Source organism: Pseudophryne corroboree, chromosome 2 (genome assembly GCF_028390025.1).
Source record: "Pseudophryne corroboree isolate aPseCor3 chromosome 2, aPseCor3.hap2, whole genome shotgun sequence".
NCBI lineage: Eukaryota > Metazoa > Chordata > Amphibia > Anura > Myobatrachidae > Pseudophryne > Pseudophryne corroboree.
In genome coordinates, this window is record NC_086445.1 from 348243739 (window position 1) to 348253864 (window position 10126).

The window sequence follows — 10126 nt, forward strand, 5'->3', positions numbered from 1 at the left end:
TTCCATAGCTAAAGCTAAGGAATCTACTGATTGTTTTAGGGACTGAGCCCAGACTAGTTCTGGAAGTGATTTTTCCATGTGTTGTCTGGCCGCTGTAAGCTCTGATGAGATATCACACATAATACCAGTAAAAGCTGCCATCCATCGTGGGGGGTATCCTGTGATGTATTTGTCATCTGGGAAGAAGTTTCCTCTAAACATAATTCACAAAATACGGACACCCCTGAAGAACTCTGGGTGAATTTCGCAGAACAGCCCTTACTTGTAAAAAGCTTGTGGGAGCCCTTAAGGGCCCCATACACTTATCCAACCGCATGTCGGAGGCGATCGCAGGTGATCACACCGGCAGCCTCCCAGGGGGGCAGGATCGCCCAAGATACATCGGATACTGTCCTTTTGCATCCGATGTATCCTGGGTGATCCCAGGTCGGACCTGATTGAATGTGCAGCACGTTTAATCTGGAGGATCCGATCAGATGCTCACGGGAACACGGATCGGACCGGAGACACCTCAAAAATGCCCGATTTCACCCAATATATCGGGCCGAATGCCTGAATTGGGCTGAAATCGTCCATAATTGCTCTAGTGCAGAGGTTCTCAAACTCAGTCCTCGGGGGCACACACAGTGCATGTTTTGCAGGTCTCCTCACAGAATCGCAAGTGAAATAATTAGCTCCACCTGTGGACCTTTTAAAATGTGTCAGTGAGTAATTAATACACCTGTGCACCTGCTGGGTTACCTGCAAAACATGCACTGTATGGGCCCCCGAGGACCGAGTTTGAGAACCTCTGCTCTAGTGTATGGGGCCCTTTAGAGGTTGTACTTCTAACAGACATTACTGCACCCTGTATCTAGTATGCACGCATCCACAGAAAAAACAAGTCGGCCAAGCAAATATATATATATATATATATTTATTTATTTATTTATTTATTGGAACTAAGCGCACAAATGTCAAATAAGTAACACACAGATAATTTGTAGAATTAATCAAGAAACACTCCCCATTAATATCTGTGGGTGGTAAAAAAAAAAAAAAGTGTATTTGTGAAACACGCATAAAATAGTAAAAAAATTACATTCTAAAGTGTCTTCTAGTGCAAACCTACAAAGTGCAAAATGTGCGCAGGAGAACAAATATTTTGGGAATAGACTTACAGTAGCTTCTTAGTTAGCATCTTCGGTAGTCAGACCAGCATATAAAGCAAGATGTATATAAAAGAAGAGAGAAAATATAGAGACCATAGTGTGTAACGTCTTAACTCTGCATATTTGTTTAAAAGCAACAGATACTGTGTAAAATCTAGGGAAAGCAATCCCAACCAACAAGGTTTTTCCTTTTTTCAAAAACAGTTTTGATCTCAGTAAATACTTATTTAAAAACAAATAAATAACAAATAGCAGGTAATGGTAGGTAGCACACGTACAAGAGGTCACAAATATAAAGGCTTATCTGTCCAAGGTGGCATTCCTGGATACAGCAAAAGTTCCCAACGCGTTTCGTTCTTAGTGTGGACTTCATCAAGGGGATAGTGGTCAGGGACAGTTTGAGCTTATTTATAGCTAGAGAACAGGCTAAATGGAGGCTGCATCTGGCCTGGAAATCATAACATCATTTCCTGTTTAGTCACCCCAGGAAGTGTGTCATTCCTGTGATGTCAATAACATAACATCACTTCCTGCTTGGTTAGCAGGAAGTGTTTAGTCACCAGAGGAAGAGTGTCACTGACATCACTTCCTGTGATGTTAATTACATCACTTCCTGCTTGGTTATCACAGGAGGTGTGCTATTAACAACTTAGCTCACATAGACAATACACCATAAAACATCTAATAGCTTTAGACTTAAACAGAAGAACTCTAAGACTTGTAAATCACTTTAAAAAAAAACAAATACATCCATATGTGGCGGTGGAACACAGATGAACCGCATTGCATCACTTCCGCTCGCCTGATCCTAGCAGCCTTGGAATGCAGGTGAGCCGCATCACATCACTTCCATCCGCCGGCTCATAGCGTCACTTCCGCCTACGATACCAGCCGCGTCCTTCCTGTCCAGCACTGCACTTATTCCCTTATTCCATGTGGAGCGCACACATCACTTCCGCTCCTACTATATGAGGCCACGGACCTCAGCACTTCTGCCATTTTGGAGAAGCACGGCTCCGCAGACAAACAGTTATATTTCATATGTCCTACAGAAATAAGGTGGTGTTTTAGGTGCACTAGCATTACTGATATCATACAGCTTAGCATATAATAAATAGTGGAGTTTAGTTATGTATTGATCAATGCATGTAACTGCAGCCCCACGGCAAGGGACTCCACTTTGCTGCGGTATCTAACACTATAGGGGTTCAAACCTAGGGCACGGGACCCCCCAAACCACCACAGCCAAGCGACCCCAGGGCATCACAAGGAATGATTATGTTTAGTGAGAAGGATTAAGGAGTAGGTGAGAAAAAAGGTGTTATGGGGTGAATTGATATAAGTGAAAAAGGTGTTACATGTATAATAAACAAACAGTGAAAGTGCCAAATTAAATGTAATGCTGCGATGCCCTGTTGTCGCCCATCAACAGCAGTCCAGGAGTCCCCTCCTAGGAGCCACCCCATTGTTGACCTATTGTACAGAATAATTGGTTTTACCTAGAATTGTGCCATATTCACAAGTGCAGTCATGCTAGGTACCCTAGTTAAAATAAATGAGGGTCAGGTGTGGGCGGGTGCAAGTCTAAGAATGAAGGCGTCTCACTCCTTCAGGTGTGTCTACATAAAACACTTTTAGTTTGCTAGGGAGGGGGCTTAGACTGCACACCTATAGCTGCCAGTAATGTGAGGTGCTACCTACTGAGACTTGTAGTTCTACTGAAAAAAAGGGTTGTTGTAGGTGCACTCGGACATTATCTGGAACAGGGAGATCAGCATGAGAATATGCTTCTGAAATAGTCATCCGAAGCCACTTCGCCAGTGTCTGCTTATCAGCACGCCATCCTCTCTTGTGAAATCAGTAGAGAATGAAGAGAGAATCTGTCTTTCTGATGGTACCGGCACGATCCATGTAGATCCTTAATGCACGGACCACATCCAGCGATGCATCTCCCGCAGAAAGGCTCAGTTCCTGGAATGCCGGGACTACCATTTCTTCGTTAAGGTGAAATTTAGATACCACCTTGGGAAGATACCCAGATTTAGTTCTGAGAACCGCTCTATCTGGATAAAAGATCAGAAATGGAGGACGACATAACAATGCCCCTAAATCTGATACTCATCTAGCTGACGCCACTTTATTAAGTGGTTCAAATGGGGCAACTTGAAGGGCCTTTAGGACTAAACTTAAGTCCCAAGGCACTGTAGGAGGAACAAAAGGAGGTTGAATGTGCTGCATTCCCTGGAAAAAAGTACGCACATCCTGTAAGTTGGCAATTTTCTTTTGTAACCATACAGTCAATGCTGACAATTGCACTCTCAAGGAAGCCACCTTCAAACCTTTATCCATTCCTGCCTTAAGGAATGCTAAGACCCTGGAAACTCTGGAAGACCTAGGGTCCATTTTCCATTCACTGCACCAATGAATATAGGTTTGCCATATTCAGTGATATTCGAGCTGAGGAAGGTTTCCTTTCTATGAGCATTGTTTGAATTATCTGTTGTGAGAATCCTCTTGACTTCAGGATAGAAGTCTCAAGAGCCACGCCGTCAAAGGCAGTCAAGCCGGAGCTATTAGTATCACGGCACCCTTTCCTTGCTTTGTCTTTCTCACCACCCTGGGTAATAAGGTGATTGGAGGAAACACATAGGCCAGATGAATGTTCCCATCTCACCGACAGGGCATCCACAAAGAACGCTCTGTGATCCTTTGTTCTTGTCCTGTATGCGAGAACTTTGTTGTTCTGATGGGACGCCATGAGATCTATCTCTGGCAACCCCCACTTGTCGACTAGAGTCTGGAAGACCCCCGGGTGTAGAGCCCATTTGCTTGCCTGAATGGCGTGTCGACTGAGGAAATCCGCTTCCCAGTTTAGGACTCACGGAACGAATATTGCGGACAAGGCTGGATGATGAAGTTCTGCCCACTTTAGTGTGTGACTTACCTCCTTCATAGCTTTTTGGCTGCGAGTTCCTCCCTGATGGTTGATGTACGCTACTGCCGTCGCATTGTCAGAGCAGATCTAAACTGGTTTTCCCCGAAGGATCTTCTTTGCCTGAATCAGTGCCATGTATATGGCCCGAAGTTCCAATATATTTATTGGCAGGCAACCTTCTTCCTTGGTCCATTGCCCCTGGAAACAAAAACCTCCTGACACTGCTCCCCAGCCCTGGAGACTGGCATCTGTTGTCAGAATTTCCCAATCTGATATCCAAAAGGGTCTCCCTTTGTCCAGATGGGATGTCTGTAGCCACCAGGCTAACGACCTCCTTACTTCCACAGTAAGGACCATAGTCTGCGTTTTTATCATCTGATGAAAACCATTCCATTTTGCAAGGATCAGATACTTCAGAGGCCTGGAGTGGAACTGAGAATACTCCACCATGTCGAATGTTGACACCATCAATCCCATCACACGCATTGCTGCATGAATGGATACCCTTTGACTGTGTAGCAGCTCCTGAATCCTTGACTGAACTTTGGATATCTTGTTCAGAGGTAAAAATACTCTTTGAAGGCTTGAATCCAGTACAGCCCCCAAGTGAGTTCTCTGCTGTGACGGAACCAGAGACGATTTTGGCCAATTTATGTAAATGATGGAATGTAAAGTCTCCATGTGAAACCGAGGTACCCAAATGTTCTTGTTCAGCACTTTGAGACTGAGTATGGGCCGGAATGACCCATTTGGCTTCTGAACTAGAAACAGGTTGGAGTAAAACCCCTGTCCTCGTTGTGCAGGAGGAACTGGAATGATTACCCCTGACTAAAGCAATTTCTGAACTGCCTCTTGCAAAGCCCTGGCCTTTGTCTCTATCCGAGACGGGTTGGTACAAAAAATCCTTCGAGGAGGGTGTTTCTTCAAGGCAAATGCATAACCAAGAGATACCGCTTCCTGCACCCAGGCACCTGTTGTAGACTGCTGCCAGATCTGAGCAAACTGAGGAAGTCGCCCCCCCCACCCTTGAATCCCCCAGGTGGAGGCCCGCACCATCAGGCTGATGGCTTATTTTCTGTTTTACCAACCGGTCCTCTGGTAGCCCAATGCTTTTTAGTCTTACCAGACTTGTTTTATTGGAGCTGTTTGCCATCACTTTTCCCTTTAGCTTTTCCTTGAGACCGAAAGTGCTGAAAAGCTGGAGCTTTAGGTTTGAATTTGTATGTGGAAGGAAACTTTACTTTCTTGGAATCTGCTTCTGGCTCCAAAATATCTGTCAATTCTTTACCAAAAAGAATATCTCCAGAGAAAGGTAAAGACTCCAGAACCTTTTTAGATTCTGAATCAGCTTTCCATGTACTATACGTAGCCAAACTGCTCTGCGAGCGGTTACTGTTGAAGCTGATGCCGTGGAGGCAGTTGTACCCATATCCAAAGCTGCTTCTTCCAAGAACATCACAGCCTGTTTTATATGTGCCATATGGGATTTTTGCTCTCTAGATGCCACTGAAAGATTTCCTTCCAATGCATCAGCCAGGGCAGCCACTGCTTTTGCCATCCAAGCTGAAGCCATGGCTGTTCTATTGACTGCCCCAGACAGGAAAAAAAAGTTTTTAAAAAAACCATCCACTCTCCTATCCTTGACATCATTTATGCTGAAGGCAGAGGAAATGTAGATTTCTCTAGCATCCATAAGGGATATTGGGGACACATTAGTACGATGGGTATAGACGGGGTCCAAAGGAGCCAGTGCACTTTAAATTTCTTCAACTGGGTGTGCTGGCTCCTCCCCTCTATGCCCTCCCCCCCCCTCCCCACAGGCAGTTTTAGAAAAAAGTGCCCTCAGGAGAGGATGCACATCTCTGCAGCTCCAGAGAGTTTTCTTCAGTTTCTTTTCAATCTTTGTTATTTTGGGTATGCTGTTTGAGCAACAGCATACCTGCACCATGGGAGTTAGGGGGGGATGGTCACTGGCCTTGCGAGGTGTCAGAGCCGCTTCCCCGCTGCAGGACCACTGTCCTGAGAGGTTGTTTGTTCAGCGGGGCACTGCGCCTTGGCTGTCGCAATCGCAGCAACGCCGCACACCCCTAACATTGTCTGAAGGTGACATCAGTGGTGAAAACAGACTGGGGGCACCGCAAGGAGGGTCCCCTGGTTCCAGGTGTGGTTGACACGCAGGGGAGGCATATTAGACCCTCCTGGGGGGGACTCGCTATAGCCCCCTGTGTACACTGGCAGCGGTTAGTGAAAACTTGCATTTATTTGTTGTTTTTACACTTTTGGGAGACATTGCCAGTATAAATATTTCTGAAGCTCTGGCGCCATTGCAGGGGGTGGAACCTTCCTCAAAGCGGGCTCAATGGCATTTTGGCGCCTTCCTCTGCACAGCAGCAGCAGGCACGCACAAATCCTCCAGACCAGCAGGAACATGCTGGAAACGTGGTACAGGGTGTATCTCAGTGGGATAGCCGCAATTGTGCACAGTCTATGTCCCAGGGGGAATATATACACTGCTCAAAAAAATAAAGGGAACACTTAAACAACACAATGTAACTCCAAGTCAATCACACTTCTGTGAAATCAAACTGTCCACTTAGGAAGCAACACTGATTAACAATCAATTTCACATGCTGTTGTGCAAATGGAATAGACAACAGGTGGGAATTATAGGCAATTAGCAAGACACCCCCAATAAAGGAGTTGTTCTGCAGGTGGTGACCACAGACCACTTCTCAGCTCCTATGCTTTCTGGCTGATGTTTTGGTCAATTTTGAAAGCTGGCGGTGCTTTCACTCTAGTGGTAGCATGAGACGGAGTCTACAACCCACACAAGTGGCTCAGGTAGTGCAGCTCATCCAGGATGGCACATCAATGCGAGCTGTGGCAAGAAGGCTTGCTGTGTCTGTCAGCGTAGTGTCCAGAGCATGGAGGCGCTACCAGGAGACAGGCCAGTACATCAGGAGACGTGGAGGAGGCCGTAGGACGGCAACAACCCAGCAGCAGGACCGCTACCTCCGCCTTTGTGCAAGGAGAAACAGGAGGAGCACTGCCAGAGCCCTGCAAAATGACCTCCAGCAAGCCACAAATGTGCATGTGTCTACTCAAACGATCAGAAACAGACTCCATGAGGGTGGTATGAGGGCCCGACGTCCACAGGTGGGGTTTGTGCTTACAGCCCAAAATCGTGCAGGACGTTTGGCATTTGCCAGAGAACACCAAGATTGGCAAATTCGCCACTGGCGCCCTGTGCTCTTCACAGATGAAAGCAGGTTCTCACTGAGCACATGTGACAGATGTGAGAGAGTCTGGAGACGCCAAGGAGAACGTTCTGCTGCCTGCAACATCCTCCAGCATGACCGGTTTGGCAGTGGGTCAGTAATGGTGTGGGGTGGCATTTCTTTGGGGGGCCGCACAGCCCTCCATGTGCTCGCCAGAGGTAGCCTGACTGCCATTAGGTACCGAGATGAGATCCTCAGACCCCTTGTGAGACCATATGCTGGTGCGGTTGGCCCTGGGTTCCTCCTAATGCAAGACAATGCTAGACCTCATGTGGCTGGAGTGTGTCAGCAGTTCCTGCAAGACGAAGGCATCGATGCTATGGACTGGCCCGCCCGTTCCCCAGACCTGAATCCAATTGAGCACATCTGGGACATCATGTCTCGCTCCATCCACCAACACCACGTTGCACCACAGACTGTCCAGGAGTTGGCGGATGCTTTAGTCCAGGTCTGGGAGGAGATCCCTCAGGAGACCATCCGCCACCTCATCAGGAGCATGCCCAGGCATTGTAGGGAGGTCATACAGGCACGTGGAGGCCACACACACTACTGAGCCTCATTTTGACTTGTTTTAAGGACATTACATCAAAGTTGGATCAGCCTGTAGTGTGTTTTTCCACTTTAATTTTGAGTTTGACTCCAAATCCAGACCTCCATGGGTTAATAAATTTGATTTCCATTGATAATTTTTGTGTGATTTTGTTGTCAGCACATTCAACTATGTAAAGAACAAAGTATTTAATAAGAATATTTCATTCATTCAGATCTAGGATGTGTTATTTTAGTGTTCCTTTATTTTTTTGAGCAGTGTTTTTATGTATAACATACTATTTACAGTGTTTCACTGAGTAAAGTCAGCTAACAATCTCACTGGGGCTGGGTAGCTTGGTGTGCTGGTGCCTGCTCTCTGTCTCCCCCTCACATACAGCAGGGGCAGGCTTGTTTTACACGTGTGTGTGTGTGTGTGTGTGTGTGTGTGTGTGTGTGTGTGTGTGTGTGTGTGTGTGTGTGTGTGTGTGTGTGTGTCTGTGTTGTTATTCCAAACATGGTAAAACACAAGTTGTGCAGTGTGTGTAGCACCAGATTCTCTCCTCTACCCTCTGACTCCATTTCATGTGAGCAATGTAGTCAGTCCTCTACATATCACTGAGGAGGCTGTGGGGAGGGTCCAGAGCATTCCCGGCTGGGTGCAATCAAACCTTTTATGTCTGATATGCCCTCTAAGCTCACTGCAAATGCCCATAAAACTCAACAATTACAACAGTCTGTTGCAGACCTGGCAGCTAGGGCGGATACCCCCCATCACCCCATATATACAGGTCCCTCTTCTTCACAGGGTATTGAACCCCTCATTCTGGCTATACGGGATGTGTTAAAACTCCCTTTAGAGGACGCTGCAACACGGCAGTCGTTTTTTCTCACACAAAACAAACTGAGTGTCACTTTCCCTGATTCTACTGAATTAGAGGACCTATTTAAGTTAGTCTGGAAAATTACAGATAAAAAATACCAAGGGGTAAATTTACTAAGGTGGGAGATTTGTAGAACCGGTGATGTTGCCCATAGCAACCAATCAGATTATATCTATTATCTGCTAGAAGCAGCTAGATAAATGGTAAGTAGAATCTGACTGGTTGCCATGGGCAACATCACCAGTTCTAAAAATCTCCCACCTTAGTAAATTTACCCCCAAGTGTCAAGACGATTTTTGCACGCTTTCCCATTTGCTCCTGAAGGCAGGAAATTCTGGGAAGTACCCCCAGCTGTGGCCTTATTAGTCTCTCGCCTTTCTAAGAAGGCGGTACTCCCTGCTCCAGGTTCCTTTACCATAGAGGACCCTGGGGATAGCAAAATAGAGACCAGATTGAAGTCTATTTACACAGCTGCAGGTATGTCTGAAAGACCGGTCATAGCAGGTTGCTGGATGACACATGCCATTCATACATGGGCCACTCACATACAGGAGGGCCTCTCAGGGAATAGTTCTCTGGTTACTACGGTGACTCTCGTTAAACACATCCAGGACACTGCTCGTGTGCTGTGTGACTCTCTCAAAGAGATTGGAAATATTAATGCTAGGACCACTGCTATGGCAGTGTCTGTGCGCAGGGCCTTGTGGTTGCGTCAGTGTGTTGCGGACACAGAGTCCAAGCGCATTGAGGAGTCTCTTCCCTTTTCAGGGGAATGGCTCTTCAGGGGTGAACTGGATACATAGATCTCTGAGGTTACTGCAGGGAAATCCACGTTTCTCCCCTCTGGGGCCCCGCCAGCTAGAAAGACCTACCTGGGGCCATCTACTCAGTCCTTTCGGTCCTCCAGATTTCGATCTAGGGTCAGAGGTGTCTCCAATGCGGCTAGAGGCACCAGAGGTAAGCCTAAGAAACCAGCCATTGCCGGCTCTCAGGAACAGAACACCAGTTCAGCTTCCACTAAAGCCTCAGCATGACGGTGCATGCCCACCCCAAGGGAATCTCGAGGTGGGAGCTCGGTTGCGTCACTTCAGCCACATCTGGGACAGTTCCTGCAAGGATGCCTGGGTAAGAGATCTGATCTCTCACAGATACAAGCTGGAGTTCGACAGTGCTCCTCCATAACAATTTTTCAAATCAAGCTTACCAGCTTTGGAGGATATGCGTGTTATGCTGCTGCTGGCCATCGAAAAGTTGGCTCAGTCACAAGTCATTGTTCCAGTGCCACTGCAACAACAAGGACAAGGTTACTACTCCAATCTGTTTGTAGTGCCAAAACCAGACGGGTCAGTA